A 13,195-nucleotide genomic window follows, 5' to 3' on the forward strand; every position below is an offset into this window, starting at 1 on the left:
TTTCGATGCCGGAGCAGGGATGTAAATTAGACAAGAATATCTCCGATTGAGCGATTGAGGTGTTGTGTTGCTGGATGTAATAATGAACATAGTGGTCGTCATTGCAGTGGATTACGTTTGTTTGTGAAGGGAATGCGCCTCCCAATCTACATATATCCGTCTATGTTCGAACTAATCATTCGTGATCCAGCTTCACTTACAGCAGAAGTGAGTATAAGGGGTTTTTTTTTAGGAATATTTGCAATCGCCTTTCCTAAAAATGTGCTAGTTAGCAAGTTTAGCGGCTAAACGCGGCTAAAGTAAACAGGCTCGTCACTCCACAGAGAGAAGAGAGGGGCGGGGGCGAGCAGAGCTCATTAACATTTAAAGCAACCTCAACCAGAACAGGATGATTTTTGCAGAGCTGATTTTGGCAAGGTAAAAAAGGTGTTATTTACACTACCATTGAGAAATTTTAACCAAAGCATGTTATAGACTTTTCACGAAGACCCTAAAGAATCATATCAACTTGTGGAAAATGGGCATCCGATGACCCCTTTACGAAGAACTGTCTTATTAAAGCCCTTTGTTCAGGACTTCAGATTCAGTAGTGGTGTTAGTAAAGTAGTAGTGCTGCATATTTCAGTATTTCAGGAAGCTCTTTCTTGAGTATTTAATTATAGTAATCCATTCACATTGACGGAAGAATGCACGTGCAAAAGCCTTCGTTTACTGGAACTAAATTGGGAAAATGTTTGAAACACAGTAATTATTTTCACAGTTCTGTTTGGTAGTGGAAATTACACACATATACCACACTCCTGCGTACCTACACAATGTGCTTCAAGAAGTTCTTCATGAAAATTTGTGGAAGTCTTCACAGATGGTATAGCATATTGTGCCATTGTGTGGTCAAACTGTGAGCCTGAATTAATAACAGTACAGAGTCAAGCTTCTGCTGTGATTTCTATTACAGACTCTTCTAGAGTTCCCTTTGAGCTGCCCTACTAAAAAAAGCCCTGCATGTTTCCTGAGAACACTAAATGAATGCTTTCGATAATCAATACATACTGTATTCAAGACACAAATAACATCATGCATTAGCGCTCCGCTGGTCCACAGTGCCTTCATAAACACATACATCAGTGAAGTGCTTTCTCTAGTGGGTGAAGTCTACAGGGAAGAATCCATAGCATGCTTTTTAATTGAAGATGTGCTGCCTAGTGACACACATCTGGCAACATTGGGCGACATCCATCCAGAATTGTTTGTTTCAGCAGGGGTTTTCTTGCCATCTGCCCCAAGATTGTGATGCCTCAGATTGTCCTTTTCGGATTATTTCACATAATATTGTTCTTCAAGTAAACCACTGACCTGTGGATGACCCTCATACTATTGGACATAGATTATCAGCACCTTAAGTGAAAAGCAATTACACCTATCTCCATATGGCACAAGGGATTCACAGTAGACCACAGAGTGATCTGAATGAACACTGCATTGCTCTGCCTTTGACACAGGATGGTTCAGTGATGGAAAAGAGCCTCCTTTCACATTCGGTTTTACAAAGCAAACAATACAAAGCTGCTTTCATTACACGTTACAGGAAGGGTCATGCGGTACAAGCTCAATTTCAGCCCTGGAGATGAAACACAATGAGCTGGCATTTGGGGCAAGAGATAGCGCAGAGGGAGAGGAGAAATTCATCACGGTTTGGTGATAAATCAAGGAGAAGCCGTCACTAATTAAAGTGCATCAGCAGTGTGTCTCTCGCCTCACGGCATTCCTTACAGTATCATAACTTTCAGTTCTGCAAATTATGCGCAAAACAAAGAAACTCATTTGTACAGCGAGGATGAAACCAAAACGGTCTGAAATCGGCTTCCTTTTATCCACGTGCAAGACCGCAATTGTTTTCAGAGCATATATTCGCCATTTACATAATGTTTAGTCATGGCTGGTAATGAAATGCAGCTGAAGGAGTTTATGAGGTGCACCTGCTGGGCCGTTTCGAGACGGCCGCTGGACGGGTCATTTGTGTAATTTTCATTAGGCGGACAGCAGCGATTGGCATCCCCGTCGCCATGATACGACCGCGTCTGAAGGTATGACTGGACTGAGATCCAGCTTTATTCTCGTTTGCAGATGAGAGGAATCTCTCTCGCTTCCTGCCCGCGATGTTGCTCAAATAATAGTAATTAAGACATAACAAATTATGTTCCTCACAGTGGGTGAAATGGAGGTTGAAAATAAGCGTAAAATAAGCAGCGTGCTGCACATGAAACCAGAGATACTAGCTGTGGTGTAATGACATTCATTTCCAATGACATGGCTTGAATCATTACCAGATTGAATAAATCAAACATGTTCTAATTGCAGGATGGTAACGCAACCACAAATGTTAGCTCCCTTGAAAATCATAAATTTTGTCCTTATTTACCTCCTTCTTGTTCCAGACCCGTGGGTTGTTTCTGTAGGAAAACAAAAAGAGACTTATTAAAGAAATGGTGTGAGTTATTTAAAATGAAAGTTTATAATGACCACAGATGTACTAGTTAGTCTATAAAAGCAACACGTTGTCCTTAAAAACTAATGTTCTGTATTCTTAAATTATTATTATTATTAAAGCCTTTAATATCATATGAAATATTCTTTTAAGCAGGGTGTTTTGTTTGTAAAACCAATTCTTTGGACTGAAATATGTGGGCGTTTCTTTGGGCAATTTATGAGGTTGTTTTTAACATTTTTTCTTAAAAAACAACAAATCATGACAACTCTCAGAAGATTTTAGCATGGACATTACAATGTTAATGTACTTGGTGTTGGTGGAATAGTTCTGCTATGGTGCTGAATAGCTGCTGCTGTTGGTTATTGCTGTTGTTGTTGATTAAAGCCCCAAGACGCTGTGGTTTACAGTGAATTTATAACAGCTAAGAAGCGTTGTTAGGCATGAAATTCACTGTAAACCACGGCTTCACTGGGATTATTGCTTTTATAAAACAGTTATTCCATATGCGTAGTAAGGTTTCACAAAATAAAGTGTAAGGAGATTAATAAAAACATTATTCTTCCACCAAACAATGTAGTTCCTCAGAAACGGTTGTGACTGCAACAAAGTAGTTGCCGAGCAACACACAGATGTAAACAAAGGTGTATGTTTGTAGAGTAATTTACAACGGCTTCGAACGTGGCTCAACCAATCAGACTGGAACTATCCGTTTTATAAACTGGATAGTTTCCACTGTCTGCGATATTTGGATTCGATTGTCGCATTTTTCCCTCTAGCAGCAGTCGCACAGAACAACAAATTGGTCGTGAAGCAACTGTTACCTCAGCTTATTTACCATGGTAAAATGAATGATTTTAATGAATATAATTAATGTATGAATGTATCCACACAAAACAAACGACCCCCATAATAAAAACATTGTAGGTTCAGTAAATCTAAAATAATTATTTCTGCCATAATTATTCTAAAGTGCCATTTTACAAAAATAGTGTTTATAGAATAACTTTAAAGTGAAAAAATATTGGTAATTCAAACCTTACGCTCATAGTTTCTAACAGAATAGAACATAGAACACTCGTCCTTAATACGGTTACATTCACACACAGTATGGTTATTACGGGTGTGACAACGCATTCTATAACCGAACTCACACCTGTACATTTTCAGGACTCACAACCACATTCTGGGAACACACGGGCTGTGTGAACGGAACAGGACTGGACAACTAGGATAGGATATTACTGGCTTAGAAATATGACTTGACTCTCATTGCACATTCACACAGACAGTATTCCAGATGCTACTGTAAGCTGCTGTGTAAACAAAAAAACATTTCGAAAACACCTGTAAGTAAATGCGGTTGTCAGTTCCAAAAACTGACAATGTGAACATAGCCACAGTCTAGCCACAGAAGTTCAAATATTTTAACGCATCTGAACCTCAAATTAGATTTGAAACTTCCGCTTACTCCACGCAGCTCCCGCACTTCTCTCCGCTGGAAATTAATGACTTCCGGTCTGTCGCTTGTCATTTTTTGGAGATAATTGAAAGGCAGCAGTATTTACATACTACTGCTGCACAAATAACACATAATAACCCATGGCAGATCTATACAGGTGGAGCTGGGGAGGTGGAGAGTTTCAGAGGAACTGCTGTAGTGAATGCTAACTAGCCATTTACATTTAAAGCAACAAGCTTATTGGCTGTGTACGCAACTTGAAGCAATCAGCTTGTGCCAAGTAATTTAATGCTGTGAATATCATCAGTTTGTGTTAAGGACCCATCAGTCTGCGCCATTTAGTTTCCTGACAGAACTTGGCATTAAATTTACTGTGCGACAATGATTTAAGTTTTAAAAACTATAATAAAGCTAATAATAAAATATGATATAAAGAATTTTTTAAATAGTGAGACAACAGTGCCAGTGAAAAATAAAAAAAATGTGAAATGCTGGACACTGTTAGCAGAAAGATTAAATATACTTTTCTAAAAGTCCACAGGGCTAAAAGCACTCACAGTTGAAGAAACACCCATGTACGTTTTATCTACACAAGATGCTCTGTAATTTGATGTAAGATAGACTGTTCTCTCCATCATCATGGGATTTCAATTGGTCTCTCAGATCCTGACATATGCTCCAGACGGAGAATAATCAAAGGTCTTATCAGAGCTTGATGGATGGTCAAATCAAACAACTCCATCTGTAGGACAGGAATAGGCCTTGGAATGAAAGCTTGCTCTCTCTCTCTTTCTCTCTCTCTCTCTCTCTCTCTCTCTCTCGATCTATCTCACTATATTTTCTTTTCCCAACAGTAATTGACTGCTGAAAATGTAACTGCTACAGAATTACAGCAAGGCCACCGCCCTTTTATGTCAATATTCATTTAAATGATTGACTTAGAGGAAAAAAACATTAAAAATATGCAGCTGTAGTTCACCTTGCATTGACCCGTCTGAGTTTTTAATGTCCTTTAAGTGGGTGGGATTTGTTCCGCAGTGTCACTTACACACTTGATGTATTTGGTTGAATGGGGTGACGGCTGGTGAGGTACAGTGTGGGCGGACATGGGGAGGACGTGTGTTTTGCACTGCATCACTGACCACTTCTTAATGGATACGGGAGATTTATGCAAGCAGTCACAAAGAATAGGGCTGTATCCCTCTCACATAGCTCAGCTTCCGAGTGGCCCGTCTGAAAAACCTGCATATATTTTATCCGTGCCAGTTTTATAGTTGTGCAAGTCTGGAGGATATTAACCGAACTGCAGACGCTTTCTAAAACACAATAGAGCTGCCTCTGAATCTTACGCCATTTTTCGAAACATTCATTCGTTTATTATATGCATCTACAATGCTGAATCATTTATGAGGGCATTGTGACATCATCTACCACACTTCACATTTAATTGCTTTTGTTCAGTGGGAATATGCCAATTCAAGGAATTGTTCATTCATGCATACCCTATTAGGCACAGTTAATAAACTGGGTGGTTTGGAGTAGCAGGATGGCATACATACATTTGAACTATAATAATAACAATAAATAAATAATTAAAGCTATCAGAGTTCCTAACAGTGACTATTTGCAACAATAATTGTGCAAGTATGTCATTTCATCCAACCCTCACAGGAATACGTTACCATTTTATAAGGTGTTGATTTCATATGAAATTATACAACGTGAATCATACAAAAACATATTTACAGAAAAAAAAATAAGCATGATTAAAATTCATATTCAGTAGGCTTAGTAGCTGTACCTGATTTGCTCAAGCCAAAAACAAAAAAAAAAAGTAAATCCACTATAAATGTGGCTGATTTAAAAAACCTTGACAAGATCTTTCTTTATTCTAATAAAATGCATGTTTGACCTGGTGAATTATGCCAAAAGGCCTGCATGTTCTCTTTAAGACAAATACTGCAAGATTGATTCGCATCCAGCAGTGTGTTCAAGGGCACAGCAAATGTAAATAAATCTAATTAGCCTACAATATATGGTAGAGGAGATGTCTTTTACCAAAAGCTTTTGAAATTCTTTGTAAATTCATGTCATGTGTAACTTAAAAAAACTGATGCTATAAAAATCTCCATCTACGGAAAAAAATTGGTGCTTTGTAAAAACTAGAGTGCACTCTACACTACTGCAATGATTCAAGCTAATTTCTATCTTTAGAAGCTGGCAATCGATAGCTTTATTTACATGAATTAAACCCCCTCATAAGAAATGTGTTGTGGAGTCACATTGTGAGATTAATTTTGACTCAGTCTTCTAAATTGGAACTGATGACACCCCAGTCCATTTGTCATTTGTTATTGGTGGTCTCAGTGACACACTCACCGTAATTCTTCGTCAATTAGATCCATGGATTGATTAATCCTGAAGAGCTACAGATGGTTCGGGTGCTTGTGTCTAAAATCTGCCTAACTAGACTGGACAAGCCCTGATGGTGTTTCTTTCCTTGTGCCATTCCTTGCCACTGTTTTTCTTCTTACTGTGTGATTTTTTATTTTTATTTAGTTCTGTAAACAAGTTCAAATTGAGTAAGATTTTGGAGACAATAGCCACTTTCACACAGCAATCCCGGTAAATTGCTGTAAAATTACCAGCATGACTTTACCGGTACATACATAAATATGCTGTTCACACAGGCAATGGCTTTTTACTGGTAGGAGACCAGCACTAAAATTTCCGTAAATTCTCTGATGGCAGTCATCGGAAATTATCTTAAAAAGCTGCACCGTTGTCTTCATTTGCCCGCATGAGTAGAAGCAATTTAGTTTCACTATCTGTCTAATTTCACAACATTTTTGAGTGACAGGTATAAGGGGGTGATCAAACAAAACATGTTTTTGCTCTTATAAATAGGAGTTGCACATAATAGTATCCAACTGCAGAGCCGCAGCGCTGATGAATGGAAAAGAAAGCTGGGTCTTAAGCATGACACATTGAAAAAACTGTGAGAGGAGGTGTAATGGTCAAAGATGTGCATCTAATGCATATTTACAACTAATAAAAAAGCAGTGGAGCTTTATAAAAAGCTCAGAGTATTCACGTCATCTCCATAAGAACGCTATGACTGGCCAGTTTGGACCAAAGCAGACTTCATTCGTCAGCGCGTTCTACCTACTCATACCAGTAATTGTAACAGCGTCCACGTTACAGTAATCTTCATTCTGCATTCACACAAAGCACATTACCAGTAATTTACTGATACTGTTACAACTTCTCATACCAGTAAATTGCCTGAAAGAATTTACCGGTATTTATGAAAAGGTCCTGTTCACACATGATCTCTTAATTTACCAGTAAAGTCTTTATGTGTGAAAGGGGCTATGTTGCCAAGTACGTTGTGTATTTTTGCTCCACCAACAAAAATAGTTCCAAACAAAGTCCCAGCAGAATTAAACTGCACATCTACAAACAGAGTGGGGTATTTCTCAGTATTTCTGATATTCTGTAAGTGCCACCTACTGTTAAAGACTGAATTTTAATTTAGGCCGTCTGATATTTAGGCTCCGTGTCCACCAAAGGGTTTTTTGCCAGCTGAAAACGGCAGGCACTTTGGTAGGTTGGTATTAGTCCCGCCCCTCCTCCACTCTGATTAGTTGGCTGACTAGAAAGTGACAGTAATGAGCGCAGCGTTCTACTTAAAGTTGAACATTCTTCAACTCGCTGCCGGGAAGAAAACGGACAAATGTTCAGCACTCAGCACAAAAAAGACATTCAGCGCTCGGAACGCTCCTGGGGTTTAAAAAATGCAGCACTCCCATTGAGAACAACTGAAAAAACACGCCAGCTTTGGTGGACACGCGGCCTTACTTATTTTTATTGGTCTGAACAGTGTATGTGCAAATCAAGAGGAATTTGTTGTATTGGTGTGAACAAAATTTACAAAGCCTTTCACAGAATGAGTTTGCTTTTAATGAAATGAAATGAAAAATAACGAAAGATCTAAGGAGTTTTTATTATTTAGGTGTTTAGTCATAGACCTGCACTGAATGAGCTGTAAACAGTCCGCCATTGTTTCGATGCCGGAGCAGGGGAAGACAAGAATGTCTCCTAAGCGATTGAGGTGTTTCGTTGTTGGATGTAATAATGATCATAGCAGTCGCCATCTACTTAGTAGTACTTTCGTTTTTGAAGGGAATGCGCATCCTGATTTACCTAAATGCATGTATGTTCACACAAATCATTTGTGATCCAGCTTCACCTGCAGAAGAAGTAAGTATAGGGTTTTTTTTAATGAATCTTTGCAAATCGCCTTTCCTAATAATGTGCTAGTTAGCAAGTTCCACGACTAAATGTGGCTAAAGTTTACAGTCTTTCAGAGAACGGCTGGTCACCCCACAGAAGAGAGAGGCAAGGTGAGCAGAGCTCATTAGCATTTAAAGGGACATGCACCGATAAGGCTTGCTCTGAACAGAGCTGTTTCTGAAGTAAAGTAAAATGGGTGTTTTTACACTACCATTGAGAAATTTTAATCAAAGTATATTACAGACTTTTCAAGACCCTAAGGAATCATATCAACTCATGGAAAATGGCCATCCAATGACCCCTTTAAGTTTAAACATTTAATGTTTATAGAACACTTAGTCTCATGTGAGACATTGAAACCGATCAATGGCATCTATCTAGCGTGCATGTTTACAGAGAAAAACCATTACACATAAAACACAAGAATGTTTTTTGTGTGTGTGTGAACAGAACAGTTTTTTCAACTGATTTCTGCTCCTGCAATTGTACATCAAAATGTGGCTTGTATCACATGGTGTTTACATTCTGTGACCATTATATTCTGACACATTCTCATTTATATAATTGATACACAGAACGTACCCTGCCATATAACTACGGCTTTCACAGCACCAGCTATAATGCACTAACGTACGCAGCTAATCTAATGCACTCAGTAGAAAGCACTTTTACACAGTTCATTTGCACAGCTTCCCTGCAATGTGCTGCACCAATGCAAATGGTAGCAGTCATTTGTCAGGACTGAATATTTCCAGAACATTTTAATCATTTGTGTGATCATTTTATCATCATGCTACCAGTGCAAATCACATGATGTGTGTCATTTTGTGATACACACAATATCTCACATTTCAGTATAGTATATCTTCTCAAGGGACAATACTATAGAAATGAAACTTGGATATATTTTAGAGTAGTCAATGTGCAGTTTACTGTCCCCTAAAAATAACTCACCATACAGCCAATATTGTCAAAACAGCTGGCAACAAAAGTGAGTACACCCTAAGTGAACTTGTCAAAACTGTGTCCAAAGTGATATTTTGTCAAAATAGTTTGTGTCAAACCATTGTTATCTAGCACTGCCTTAATCATTCTGTGCATGGAATTCACCAGAGCTGCACAGGTTGTTGCTGGGATCCTCTTCAAATCCTATAATGAGAGCTGCTGGATGTTAGACACATGGTGTTTCTCCACCTTCCTCTTGAGGATGCCCTATAGGTGCTCAATAGGGTCCTCAGCAAGGCAATACTCATTTTAATGGTGTGTTTGCGGTCATTATCATGTTGGAAAACTGCCGTTCGGCTAAGTTTCTGAAGGGAAGGCATCATTTTCTGTTTCAGAAATGTATTGTACATAATGGAATCCATTTTTCCCTCAATGAACCGCAGCTCCCCAGTACCAGCAGCACTGATGCAGTCCCAGACCATGATGCTACCACCACCATGCTTGACTGTAGGAGAGACACAATTTTCTTGGTACTCCTCATCAGGGCATCACCATCTGAGCCAAACAAGTTTATCTTAGTCTCATCAGACTATAGGACATGGCTCCAGCAATTCATGCTCTTGGACCGGTCGTCTTCAGCAAACTGTTTACGAGCTTTCTTGTAAGCCAGCTTCAGAAGAGGCTTCCTTCTCGGATGACGCCAATTCAAACCGACTTGTTGCAGTGTGCAACGTATGATCTGAGCACTGACAAGCTGACCTTCTACTACTGCAACCTCTAAAGCAATGCTGGCAGCACCCATGCATCTGTTTTTTGAAGCCAGATTCTGCACCTGACGCACAGAACGAGCACTCAACTTTGTTGATTGACCCTTGCGAGGCCTATTCCGAATGAAACCCATCTTGGAAAACCTCTGTATGACCCTGGCCACAATACTCTAACTCAGTTTCAGGTTGTTACTGAACCTCTTATAGCCTAGGCCATCTTTGTGGAGAGCAACAGTTCTAATTCGAGTTCTTTGCCATGAGGTGCCTTGTTGAACATCCTGTGGTCAGTATGACAGAATTGTACTCAAAGCACCACATTTTAACTGCTCTAATACAAGATACACAACTTTGTATGGTCCTGTCAAGCAGACAAAAACATGAACATGATGAATAGGACGTGTGGCTTTGCATGGTTAAATGACATAGTGCTGTAATCACTTAGGGTGTACTCACTTTTGTTGCCAGCTATTTTGACAATAATGGCTGTATGTTGAGTTATTTTCAGGGGACAGTAAATATACACACTATACAAACTGCACATTGACTACTCTAAAATATATCCAAGTTTCATTTCTATAGTACTGTCCCTTGAGAAGATATACTATACTGAAATGTGAGGGGTGTACAATGTGTGTTTACATATAAAACTCTACAAACAATACTTTTAATTCTTACTGAATGATGGTTGACTATCTACAGTCATTTGCTGTTCTCTCCAATCACTAACTGTCTTTTCATAAGCAATTATATAAACATTTTTCCAAGAAAGCTACCTAATAAAGAGTTTTAAAAAAATGTCACAATCCTTTCATAAAGCACTGTAGTGATTTTCCAAGCAACTGATACATGCAGTCCACTGGTCTCCATGTAAAAAAAGAAACACTCACTTATGTGATTAGCGATAATCAAATTGTGCATATGGGGAGGTTGATTACAGCTTAATAAATAATGTGGGGTCTCCACAACGATATCAATCAATTCACATTGGTCAATTCTCATTAGGCTTTGTTGCTCTGAGCTATGGAGGGCAGACAAATATAATGGATTTTACTCACTGCCAGTCTGAGATTTTTCTCTCACCTTTTACAGGGCTGTTTGGGAGTCTGGCATAGACTGAACCCCTGTGACAGGTGAAACATCTGCCATGCCATATTGTCCTCTCTAATGGCCTAGTTTGCCAGGTGAGGCCAGGCCCACCGCAAAACACGTCCACCTTAATTACCGTTCAATTACCTTGGCTGGGACATCAAATCCATCAGAGGAGCTTTTAACTAAACCACTGGCTTGATTTAGAAACCAAGCACACTTAAAGTAAGAGACAAAATGTGATATTTGAATGCCTTATGAACAGTGTAGATCTTAATATTCTCACATGGCGAATGAGATACGGTCTTTAAAAGCTCACATCACAGTATTGATATAAAATACACTACCGTTCAAAAGTTGTTCAACACTGGTTATAAAAAAATATGTCTTAAACATCAAATCAGCATATTAGACTGATTTCTGAAGGATCATGTGACAGTGAAAACTGGAGTAATGATGCTGAAAATTAAGCTTTGACATCACGGGAAAAAATTACATTTTAAAATATCTTACAAAAATCTTACAGCCACCTGAAACTTTTGAACAGTAGTGAATTTATGAACTCATTCAACATCATTTACATGAAAGACATTGGTATAAAGAGTACAGCTACTGGTGTTTGAGTAAACTTACATTGTAACATTACATTGTATATTTTTGATAGCTTTCCCTTCACTTGCTAGGTAATTGTTTCTGTAAATAGGCAAGAGCATCCAATGATCTGCAGTTGAATATGTAATAATTAATGCAGTCATTCTAACCTTTCTGTAAAACCATGTAAACTCACATGAAATGAACACGTCCGTCCTATATAAATTGACATGGGCAGGTAGATCAACTCATGGGGGATACCATGTTGAGATCACATGACTAGTCAATGCTGTCTGATGCTGCACTTAATGCCACTAGGTGTCAGTGTAAGTCTGCAAAACATAAACAAATAATTACTTCAGTGACGATGTGGATTATATTCACTATGGAATTTTCCTGTTAAGTTTTTAAAATTAGTTTTAGATTTAGGAATAAAACATTACTTAAAGAGACTTCTGAAACAAAATGCAATCTTAACTGCAGGCTTCAAATGCTGATCAATTTTGAAGCCATTTTAAAAACTTAAGTTGCTATAATGGTTGTTTTGGACAAGCATGTAAAATCAAACTCATATTTGATGAATGACTAAATTTTATCTTTAAAAAAAACTTTCAAAGTGCAATTTATTCAAACTAAACTAAAAGCTGCAATCATTAAAAGCAGAAATTTCAGAAGAAACCCGTGGGTTTAAAAAAAAATGCTAATTCTGCAAACTGAACAGTACAGTTTAACAATTTGAGGACTAGGGAGAATATATATTTGTGTTTATGATGGATAAGAAGAGCAACAATTAAACTAATTTTGTCTCACACCTTTTTTTCACCGATCTCAGATTTCCATATTCCCTCAGAGAAGGCTAATGTCATGATGATGATGATATAGACGGTTCTGCAGAAACAGCTGGGCAGTGTAATGAATGTGCTCAATATCCAGCAGGAAGAGTACTCCTGTGGGTTCATATTTTTTTCTTTTACTGTCATTAACCATCGGCCTCTTGTGTTGTGGTTTATTCTTTTTCCTTTCATTAGATATTTATACATTCACAAAGTCATATTACTGTGGACACTCCTTGTTTCAACCACACAGTAAGACAAACGTCTGAATGCCTATTAACACCAACCACTTTTGTTGTAAATCACATACCATTTCCTGTCACCTTAATTCTTCTCTATGCTTCAGAAGATGGATCTTGGTTTACAGAGCAGAGTATTGGGACATGGCAAAACAAACATCTCTTTGAAGAGCCTCTTGTTTGATGCTGAAGTCTCACAAGGGATTCTGTCACAAGCTGACACCAAAACATCCATTGATCCATATTGCACACAAGCCATCAGATTCCCAAGCAGACCCTCAAAAGGCCCAGAGCTGTATATTCTTTAAGGCCGTTTATATAAACAATAAATCATGATTTTCTTCATCTGCAGTTTTCTGCCCTCTGGAGGAACTATAGCATCCTGTCGGGAGTACTGTAAGGAATAGATCTGTAACTCTTTTAAATTTGGTACTCCTCATCAACTTTCATCATTAAGCTACACTGGCATGAAATGTTAAAGTAGTTCTCAA

This window comes from Labeo rohita, chromosome 3 (assembly GCF_022985175.1).
Source record: "Labeo rohita strain BAU-BD-2019 chromosome 3, IGBB_LRoh.1.0, whole genome shotgun sequence".
NCBI classification, from domain to species: domain Eukaryota; kingdom Metazoa; phylum Chordata; class Actinopteri; order Cypriniformes; family Cyprinidae; genus Labeo; species Labeo rohita.